The sequence below is a fragment of the Macrotis lagotis genome, chromosome X (genome assembly GCF_037893015.1).
Source record: "Macrotis lagotis isolate mMagLag1 chromosome X, bilby.v1.9.chrom.fasta, whole genome shotgun sequence".
NCBI lineage: Eukaryota > Metazoa > Chordata > Mammalia > Peramelemorphia > Peramelidae > Macrotis > Macrotis lagotis.
This window is the reverse complement of record NC_133666.1, coordinates 664,007,540-664,019,179: the sequence shown is the minus strand read 5'-3', so window position 1 is coordinate 664,019,179 and position 11,640 is coordinate 664,007,540.

The window sequence follows — 11,640 nt, the reverse complement described above, 5'->3', positions numbered from 1 at the left end:
GGGTGGTGCATGAAGCTGAGACAGTCAAATTCAATCATGAGATGAGGGGAGTGGGGCAGGAAAAAGCCTAGTGTGCAATGCAAAGGCAGGCAGGAGATCTGGGCAGGTGGATTAGTGGATTTTGAGTTAGAGGTTGTGTCCCAAAATGAAAGGATGGGGGTTAAGGTGAAAGTAGAGTGAGAAGAAGAGTAGTCCTAGCCAGCTCTCAAATCCTGTAAATCTGTTATGTGAAATTTCTAGTTCAGGAAAAACACAGATTTTGTATTTAGCATCTATGTAGGTCAGAGGAATTAGAGCATTTAACAGGGAGCTAGTGTGCTTTAAAGGACAGAGAGCTGGTTTTAAGTTAGGAAGACCTAGGTTCAAGTCCCATCTTTTGCTGTTTGACTCTGGGGAACTCCCTTAACCTTTCATTGCTCTAGGTAACCCTCTAAGACTGTTTTAGAGAAAAGGATGACCATCATTTATCCTGAGAGAGATTCCTCCCTTGTACCATTAAAACCACAGTCTTAACTAGTACCAATTCCTAAACCAGGATTAATAATAATCATCCATTTTCTTTATGGATTATTTTGGAGTAGGTTAGTGCTTTAGATTCATTAATTTATTTCTTCAATGTTTCACCACAATGCAGTAGCACAGAAACATAAACTCTATCTTGAATTCACCAACCAGCATTTATTAGGTGACTGCCATGTGCTCAACCCTATACTTTGAGAACAAAGACTGTTTTTCCCCCTTTCTTTTTGTCTGCAGTGCTTATCATAGAGCTAGGCAGATAGTGGATACTTAAATATTTATTGACTGACTGCTAGATGCTGGGGTTCTAAAGCCCCCCCCCCAATGTAACTGTCTCTGTCCCCAGAGTGCTTACATTTTTCTATAGGAGGTGATGGGTATTTATACAAATATAGGTCAAATAGATTAAAAATAAATACATGGTCACTTTAACAGGACCAGGGGCATTCTGGAAAGGCTTGGTCTGTAGATTAAACTTGTTATGATTGCTGTTGTTTCTGTTTCAAAGAGGACCAAAGGTATTACATCAATACATTCTATGAAGGAACCTAGGGACAAAGGACACAGGAGGAAATAAGGAAGGAATACTTACTATGAATAGGGAACAGACCATGAAAAGGTATGGAAATGGGGAATGAAATATATTGTGAGGAGAACTGCAAAAAGGTTAATTTGACTGACCATACCAGCCCAGAAAGGTTTCAGGTATGAGTTCAATTTGCATAGAACATTTATGGACCAAAGGTCTAACTTGAAAAGACAAATCTAATTAAATTTGGAAGGTCTCTTCACAAGTTCGTCTTCAGAAGATGAATGTCTTCAACCATAGCAACTCATGAGGATTGGTTCAAAACCATTTACAAAGGACTTGAAGGTTTACAAAATATTTTGCATCCATGATGTCATTTAACCTTCTTAACAACACTCTGACTTAAGGGGCAGGCAGATCGAATACTAGGTAGAGTGATGGATTTGGAGTCAAGAAAATCTGAGTTCAAATCTATCTGCCTCAGTTTCCTTATCTATAAAAAGGTGATTATCTACAAAATGCCTCCCAGGGTAGATGTGAGGATCAATTAAGATATCTGCAAAAAATTCTTGGCACAAAAATAGATGCTTATCACCTTCCTTCCATCCTAAATTTGTTGTGAGGATCAAATGAGACAATATTCGTCAAGTGATTGTGGACAAATCCTATTATAAATCTTCCACTTTAGATATGAGGAAAAGGAGGCCCCAGAGAAGTGACTAACTAAACTCACAGCAACTAGTTGTCAGAGGTTGAATTTGAACTCAGGTCCATCAAACTCCCATTTCAGAACTCTTTGTCCTCCATGAAACTTTCTCTCTAAGTCATGGAGTAAATTATATGTGACTTTCATCCATGAGCAACACATCTGCACAAGGAAACTCTAACTTTTGGAAGGCAGTCAGATTCTGAACTTCCAAAATCATCAACTAAGTGTCTAGTACAATTAAAAAAAAGGATGTTGTTCAGTCATTTCTGACTTTTCTTGATCCCATTTGGGGTTTTCCTGGCAAAGATACTGAATTGGTTTGGCATTTCCTCCCCCAGCTCATTTTACAGATGAGAACACTGAGGCACATAGGGTTAAGTGACTTGCTCATGGTCACAATTATTATTATTTTTTAAATTCCAGCTCTGAACACAGTGTCTGTAACAAAGAACATAAATACTTTCTGATTTGACTTCATCTCTGTTTGGAAATTATTTATTAAAATAAAATGCCTTTTTATTATGAAATTTGCTATTGTCAACTGAGGAAGTGGAACTGAGAAGCAGACTATCTCTGGGGAAAATGACTGTAGTTTTCTAGTCTCCTTGACTCCAAGTCAAAAAGACCCAAGGTGCTTCCCAAGGTCAATCATATCCACTTTTTAATGGGTAACTCACCTTGAGTCCCAGTTGACAAGGCAACGTAGTGAATTCCCTGTAACTGTGAGTATTTTGATAAAGGATGAGTTGACTAATTTTTACCGTGTTGTATTGATTCTGGAATGTTCTCTCTCCTTAATGCCTCTTTAGAATTAGTGATTTGCTTCAAGACTTAGTTCAAATGGTCATTTGTTCAAAGGTCTCCTGATCCTTTCTGATACCAGTACTGTCTTCCTCTGATAGAGCTATCTACTCTGAATGTATTTTACAAATATAACTATAATGTGCAAGCAATCTAGCCTGATGAAAATGTGAACTCCTTGAAGAGGATTTTTTTTCTATATCTCCCAGGACTTCCTATATTGTCTGGTTCATAGAAAACATTAAACAAATCTTAATTGATTAATAGGGTCCAACTATTTTATTTGATTCTACTGAGAAAGTCAGGCAGTACAGTGGATAGAGTCATTGCTTTTGTTGCTGTTCAGTCATTTCAATTGTGTCTCATTCTTCCTGACCCTATTTGAAGTTTTCTTGACAAAGATTCATAGATTGGCTTGTCATTTCCTTTTCCAGCTCATTTTACAAATGAGGAAATTAAAGCAAACAGGGTCTTGTATTTAAATAACTTGTTCAGGGTTACAAGCTAGTTAAGTGTCCAAGGTCAGATTTGAATTCAGGTTTAAATCAAGGTCAGATACTAGCTGTGTGAAGTTGGACAAGTTACTTAAAATATTTCTGCCTTAGTATCTTCAAATGTAAGGTAGGACTAATAAGAATAACATCTACTTACAGAATTGTTGAGAGAATTAAATGAGATCCATCATCCATATATACTGTGCTTTCCTAATCCTTAGCATGTTACATAATTGCTTGGTATTAGCATTACTAAATTTCCTTCCAATTCTGAAATCCTGTCCTTATGTTGTCTAGTTAATGAAATTGTGTATGTTACATGCTAAAATTTATGTTCCTTTGTAAAAGTCACCTCCAACAATGCAGAGTAACCCTGCCTCAAAGTCTAGATCAATAATTTCCAGTTGCAGTCTAAGAGGACTGCGGCAAATTTTACAGGAACACAAAACTTTTACTACCCATAGTCTTTACTTCTAAAAACCTATAAACTTTGCAAGTTGGCTCCACCTTCTCTCATTTCAGCCTCTTTTCTTCTCCGTTGGTGGTTGGACTGAGACTGCAGAAAATACAAAACCTGATGGTAAAGACTTTAGATCTTTTATAGGGTGGAAGGTTGGGCAGGATTGGTTTGCAGTCTGATAGTTTTTACAGCTGAGTTCCAGGAGCAATGTTTTCAAAGGATCCTTCAACTATTTAATTCAGTAAAGTCAAATTTTTGGCTTAAAAAGTCTCTTCAGCCATAGGAGATGGGGTGAATTAGCATTATCCTGAGGGATCTGCTCTTGTTTTTGATTTGTAAAATTCATGAACCTGGTTCTGAAACTGTTTTATTGTTTATTTGTTTTGGGGTTTTTTGTTTTTTGTATTTTCAAGGCAATGCGGTTAAGTGACTTGCCCAAAAATCTCACAACTAGGAAGTATTAAGTGTCTGAGACCAGACTTTTTAAAGCTTTTTTTTTTTTATTTTACTAGGCAATGGGGTTAAGTGACTTGCCGGAGAACATACAGCTAGGTAATTAAAAGATGGCATTTGAACTCAGATCCTCCTGACTCCAGGGCTAGTGCTTTATTCACATTGTGCCAACTAGCTGCTCTCTGCTTATTTTTTTAAGGTTGGTGCTATAATTCATTTACCTTCATAAGTCTAAGTATTTTCTGCATTTAAAAATATTTTCTGGAAAGAGATCCCTAAGCATCACCAGACTACCAAAGGGGTCCAAAGCACAGAAGTAGCTAAGAAAATATGAAATATTAAGTTGACAATATTACTATTGACACAAAATCTAATCTAGAAGGGACTTCAGAAACAAGATGGTCCGACCCATTTCTGAACAGGAATTTCCTTCAGCATTATACTCAAAAGATACTCATTCAATCTCAGCTGGCAGACCTTTAAGGAGGTCCATTGCCTCCTGAGACTTCTCATTTCATTCAGGGTTAGTCATTATTGTTAAAAGGTGTTTCCTTTCTGATTAAGGGAGAGGAAATGGACTTGGATTTTAATTGGTACTCCCAGATGAGGGAACCCCCTCTTACAATGCCGACTGGTACTTTCTTTGCAACAAAGAGCCACACAGAGCACAGAAAGAAAAAGAGACTTGCTTGGGCCAAAAGGCCAGTACATTTTAGAGACAGGTATTTAAATCAAAAAACTTCATAACTTGAAGACCAGTTTTTTAATCTACTATCTCAATTCTCTAAAAACTCAAAGAATTATAGAGTCTGACTTACTATCCTGCCCCACTGGCAAGTCTTCAATTCTCCAAATTAAAGAGAATCAGATCATTCAGGTGATTACTGTAGGGCATGGTCTCTGGTCTTCTCAGCATCCAAGTTGCCCATCTGTGGACACACTCCATTTTGACAATGTCTTTCTCTCTTTTTAACCTCTGTAACCTAATCTAATTTTTTCACGTAAATTGAATTTATTTATTCATTTTTAATTTATTTTCATCCATATGCACATGCATATTTTTAAGTTACAAAATTTCCTTCCACCCTCCTTTCTCACCTCCCCTCCCCTTAGTGGCAAACAGTCAGGTTCGAATTGTACATACATATTTTGATAAACATGTTTACAATTTAGTTATTTTAGGTATGAGGAATTAGGATTAAGGGTAAAAAAGATACATAAGAGATAATTTTTATAATGTGTTCAACAGCTTCAGAAGGGTTGCTTTTTTTGTGTATGTGTTTTGATTTGTTTTGTTTTTCTTCCTCTGGATGGGGATAACATGCTCCATAGCTAGTCTACTTGCAGTTGCCCTAGCACTCTGAACTGCTGAGAGGAGCAGCTTCCATCAAGGTTGTTCATCTCACAATGTTGTTGATGTTCATTGTTCTCTTGGCTCTACTCCCTTCACTCAACATCAGATCCCATAAGTTGTTCCATGCTTCTCTAGAGTCTGACCATTTGCAGTTTCTTATAGAACAATAGTGTTCCATAGTATTAATGTACCACAATTTGTTTGATCATTCTCCAATTGATAGGCATCCCCCTCAATTTCCAGTTCTTTGCCACTACAAAAAGAGCTCCTATGAATATTCTGGAATATGTAGGACATTCCCCTTTTTTATGGTTCTTCTAGATATAGACTGAGAATTGCAATTACTGGGTCAAAGGGTATGAACAGCTTTATTGCTCTTGGGGAACAGTTCCATATTGCTCTCCAGAAAGGTTGGATCAGATCACAACTCCACCAGCAATGCATTAATGTTCCAATCCTCCCACACACTCCAACATTGATCATTTTCCTTTTTTCGCATCTTGGCCAATCAGATATGTATAAGATGATACCTCATTGTTGGTTTAATTTGCATTTGTCTAATCAATAATGACTTAGAGCATTTTTTCATATGATTTTGTATATATATGTGTGTGTGTGTGTGTGTGTGTGTGTAAAACTATAATTTCTTCATTTGAAAACTATCTGTTCATATCCTTTGATCATTTATCAATTGGGGAATGACTTGTGACCTTAAAAATTTGATGAAATTCTTTTATATATTTTAGAAATGAGACCTTTATCAGAATTCCTAGTTGTAAAGATTGTTTCCCAGCTTTCTACTTTCCTTCTAATTTTGGCAGCATTGATTTTATTAGTGCAAAACTTTTTAATTTAATGTAATCATTATGTATCATTCATTTTGCCATTTATAATGTGCTCTAATTCTTGTTTAGTCATAAATTTATCTCCTTTCCATAGTTCTGATTAATAGAGTGTTTCTTAGTCTATTAATTTATTGATGGTGTCATCCTTTATGTCTAAATCTTGTACCCATTTTGACCTTATTTTGCCATAGAGTGTGAGATGTGGATCTATGCTTAGTTTTGGTCATGTAATTTTCTAGTTTTCTCAGCAATTTTTATCAAAAAATAAGTTCTTAGCCCTGAAGCTGATGCCTTTGGGTATGTCAAATAGTAGATTACTGTAGTCATTTACTGTGACTTCTTTTGAACCTCTCCCAATTCACTGATCCATTGTTCTATTTTTTTTAGGTTTTTGCAAGGTAAATGGGGTTAAGTGGCTTGCCCAAGGCCACACAGCTAGGTAATTATTAAGTGTCTGAACCCGAATCTGAACCCAGGTACTCCTGACTCCAAGGCTGGTGCTTCATACACTATGCCACCTAGCCGCCCCTATTTCTTTTTTCTTTAGAAAGATTTTATTAATTTTGAGTTTACAATTTTCCCCCATTCTTGTTTCCCTTCCCCTACCCATCCACAGAAGACATTCTATTAGTCTTTACATTGTTACCATGGCATACATTGATCTAAGTTGAATGTGATGAGAGAGAACTCATATCCTTAAGGAAGAAAAATAAAGTATAAGAGATAGCAAAATTACATCATAAGATAATGTTATTTTTCCAAATTGAAAGTAATAGTCTTCAGCCTTTGGTTAAACTCCACAATTCTTTCTCTGGATACAGATGGTATTCTCCATTGTAGATAGTCCAAAATTGTCCCTGGTTGTTGCACTGAAGGAATGAGCAAGTCCATTAAGGTTGATCATCACCCTCATGTTGCTGTTAGAGTGTACAATGTTTTTTCTGGTTCTGCTCATCTCGCTCATCATTGGTTCATGCAAATCCTTCCAGGCTACCATGAATTCCTATCTGATAGAATAACATTGTTCTATGACATACATATACCACAGTTTGTTAAGCCATTCCCTAATTGAAGGACATTCACTTAATTTCCAATTCTTTGCCACCACAAACAGGGCTGCTATAAATATTTTTGTACAAGTGATGTTTTTACCCTTTTTCATAATCTCTTCAGGGTATAGACGTAGTAGTGGTATTGCTGGATCTTGTCTTTTGGACATAATTCCAAATTGCTCTCCAGAAAGGTTGGATGAGTTCACAGTTTCACCAACAATGTATTAGTGTCCCAGATTTCCCACATCCCTTCCAACATTGATCATTGTCCTTTCTAGTCATATTGACCAATCTGAGAGGTGTGAGGTCATATCTCAGAGCTTTAATTTTCATTTTTCTAATAAGCAATGATTTGGAGCAATTTTTCATATGACTATGGATTGCTTTGATTTCCTCATCTATAAATTGCCTTTGCATATTCTTTGACCATTTGTCAATTGGGGAATGGCTTTTTTAAAAAATTGGCTCAGTTCTCTTTATATTTTAAAAATGAGTCATTTGTCAGAAATACTAGTTGTAAAAATTATTTCCCAATTTACCACTTTTCTTTTGATCTTGGATACAGTGGTTTTATCTGTTCAAAACCTGTTAAATTTAATGTAATCAAAATTGCCTAGTTTGTTTTTAATGTTTTCTCCATCTCTTCATTAGTCAGAAACTGCTTCCCTTTCCACAGATCTGACAGGCAAACTACTCCTTGACCTTCAAGTTTGCTTATAATAATGTTTTTTATGTCTAAATCCTGTATCCATTTTGATCCTATCATGGTATGGGATGTGAGATGTTGGTCTAATCTAAGTTTCTTTCATACTAACTTCCAATTTTCCCAACAGTTTTTACTAGAGAGAGTTTTTATCCCCAAAGATGGACTCTTTGGGTTTATCAAACAGCAGATTATTAGAATCATTTCCTGCTATTGCACCTAATCTATTCCACTGATCCACCACTCTATTTCTTAGCCAATACCAGACAGTTTTGATGACTGATGCTTCATTACTCTATTTTTTAACTAGTACCTGGCAGTTTTGGTGACTGCAGCTTTATAGTGTAGTTTTAGATAGATTACTTTCCTTTGCCTTTTTTTATGAGTTCCCTTGCTATTCTTGCCCTTTTGGTTGCTCCAGATGAATTTTTAAAATTATTTTTTCTAGCTCCATATTTTGTTATTATTTTTTCTGGCTCAGTTGTATAACCCAATCTCATGATTTGTCCACTTCAAAAACATGTAAAGGATGGAGAAGAATTTTTAAGGATAAGATTGTATCTTATATTGTGTCTTTGGTGTTGATTCTACATTTTTTCCTGCTTATTCATGTCTTAGTTTCAGCTTTTGCCAAATATTTCCTAGCTTGATTTGTTAACATTATAATGGAAATATAATTGATAATAAATTGTCAATATATTATTTGTTACCTTAGGGATTTATTTATTTTTGTTTTGGTCATTGTCTAATACATAGTCAATGTTTAACAAATGCTGTTGTTCAGTTGTGTCCAAATTTTCATGTCCACTAAATTCTACTATCCTTTACTGTCTCTCAAAAAGTCTGTCCAAGTTCATATTCATTGCGTCTGTCATATTATTTATCCACCTCATCCTCTGCTATCCCTTTTCCCTTTTCCTTTCAATTTTTCCCAACTTCAGATATTTTCCAATGTCCTGTCTTTTCATATGTGATAAAAGTATTCAAGTTTCAGCTTTAGTACTTGACTTTCCATAATTAGTCTGTAATTTCTAAGTATTGAAATTTTGATTTCCTTGCTAACCAAGGAAGTCTCAAAAAGTCTGCTTCAGTACCACAACTCTAAAGCACAAATTCCCTCCTTTAATTTTCTTTCTTCCTTTGGTGTACTCTTCAAAAGTAGGGGGGAAAGGGAGGAGGTGGAGTTTTGCATATGCTAATACAGTCTCAAGCTATGGATATTTGCTCGATTATTCTGAATTTTTTGCCCCTTTTATATCTTTTCTTACATGTGAAATAAAGAAAAGAAGGGAGGAAGGAAGGAAGGAAGGAAGGAAGGAAGGAAGGAAGGAAGGAAGGAAGGAAGGAAGGAAGGAAGGAAGGGAATGAAAGGAAGAAAAGATAGAAATTTCACTTTATTCCAGAGAGATCCTATGTTTTCCAATTTTCCTTTCTAGCTGTTAAAATTAACAAATGTTTGTTGAATTGAATTGACCTTGGACTAGAGCCACTCAATATTCCAGGTACAGTCAAGAGGTTGCTAGATTCAGAGTATAGCTTTAAAAGTCTACTCAACTAATTTTTTTTCCATCAGGCCTTCGCTGATCTATAATCCATTCATCAACATTCACAACTTTGTTTATTTCTCCTACTCATCAAAGCTTGTTGGTGCCATGTGTTATCTCATTTAGTAGACTGAAAGCTTGTGAGGATGGCATCCATCAAGGATCATTTTATCTCCACCAGTGATAACCTAACAATGCTTTGAACATATGAAATTTTTTTTTTTAGGTTTTTGCAAGGCAATGGGGTTAAGTGGCTTGCCCAAGGCCACACAGCTAGGTAATTATTAAGTGTCTGAGACTGGATTTGAACCCAGGTACTCCTGACTCCAGGGCTGGTGCTTTATCCACTGTGCCACCTAGCCGCCCCCCATATGAAATTTTTGATAGAAGATGTCATGTATATTTTAATGGATGATGCATTCAACTTAAAACAAGAAGATCTTGGTTCATATCCTACCCTCTGACATTTCCTAGCAATGTGGATATGGGCAAGTTCATTAATTTTTCCATAGCCCAATTGCCTTTTTTTGGTAATTTGAGGGGTTGAATTAATTTTTTAAATTCCTTCCATTTCTAAATCTCTGACTTTAAAATAAAGACTGAGATGATATGATATTCCTACTTTGGTATAGATTGGACTCTATGGGCAGTTAGGTGGGACAGGGATAGAGTACTAAGCCTAGAGTCAGAAAGACCTAAGTTCAAATCCAGCCTCTGGTACAACTAGCTTGTGTGACCCTAGACAACTCACTTTGCCCCATTTGCCTCAGATTCCTGAGCTGTAAAGAGAGCTTAGAAAGTGCCTAACCACTCAAGTGTCTTTGACAAGACAACTTAAAATGGGATCATAGACAAGTCAGAGACTGTTGAAATTATTGAACAGAAAACAACAAATTGGATTCTATAACCTCTTAGATCTATTCTAGTTCTCAATTGGTAATTTTATGATCATCCAAGCAATAGATGGAAAATGAATGAAAAAATGGATCAGTTTTCCAATTCCTCAACCACTAATCCCCCAGTCCCATTTCCTAAGGACAAAAGGTGGATTTTTTGTCTAAGAGCCTCAAAAAATAGTAAATGCTTAGTGAAATTAACAAGCATTTATTAAATACCTACTAGGTGCCATTCAGTCCAAAGGAATGAAATGCAATGGAAAGCAATCCTTGCATCATAACTACTCAGCCCTGATGATACCAAGAGATCTCTGGAAAGGTGTCCAGCCTGAGATATACCTTTAAAAAGTCACCATGCTGAGTTTCCAGTGGGGGCTAATCAACTCAGTGTCTTATCCAAGAGGAAATCTAAGATGATGAGTTCCAGCATAATGTCATACCCACAGTACACCATGGGTAATGATAAACATGGAGGCAGGTAGTTGAGCAGTGAAAACACACTTTATTATTTCTACGTAATTGGGTGAACTGTCAGCACTGAACCCAACAGTGTCTATTTTAAGATGCTTTTCTTTTATTAATTTTTGCTGATTTTAACCCTGCTGAAAATCTCCAGATGTTGGGCTGTATTACAAACAAAAGTAGTTTTTTTTTTAAGTGTATATTTTCTTCCCATCGAACAAATTAGCAAGTGTCTCCAAGCCCAAGGGCTAAAGTTAATCAGGCAGAAAAGAAAATGTAAAATCCTGCACCTGATGGCAGCTTGCTTGCTAGCTAGAGTGTGGACAGGAATGAATTAGTTAATGTCTTGTTATATCCTGGCTGCTTAGTGAGAGCTCACAGGGGTAGATTAAGCCACAGTAAAGGGCTTGGGATATGGTGATTTGATGCTATGATAGGACTGGAGAAATTTCAGATAGACTTTCCATAGCTTTTTCTGGTCTCTTCCACTGAAGGAGTAAAGCACATACAAAATTTCATGATTAAGACCTTTAGCTTGGAATCAAGGTGATTCCCACCTGATTTCCCATTATTACCCTCTCACACATACTGTATTCCAGTCAGACTGGCCTACTTGCCCTTCCTCACTCATAACATTTTAGCTCATACTTCCAAACTTTTTCATAGATCATTCCCTTTAAGTGCCTATTTCCCTTCAATTGTCATGTTAAGTGCTACCTGGATGAGATTTTTCTACCCTGCACCTCCCCCTCCCAAATTTTCCATGTTTTGTCCTTAGTATAATATTCAAATAGAACCATATAAAGAAGGTGAATTCAG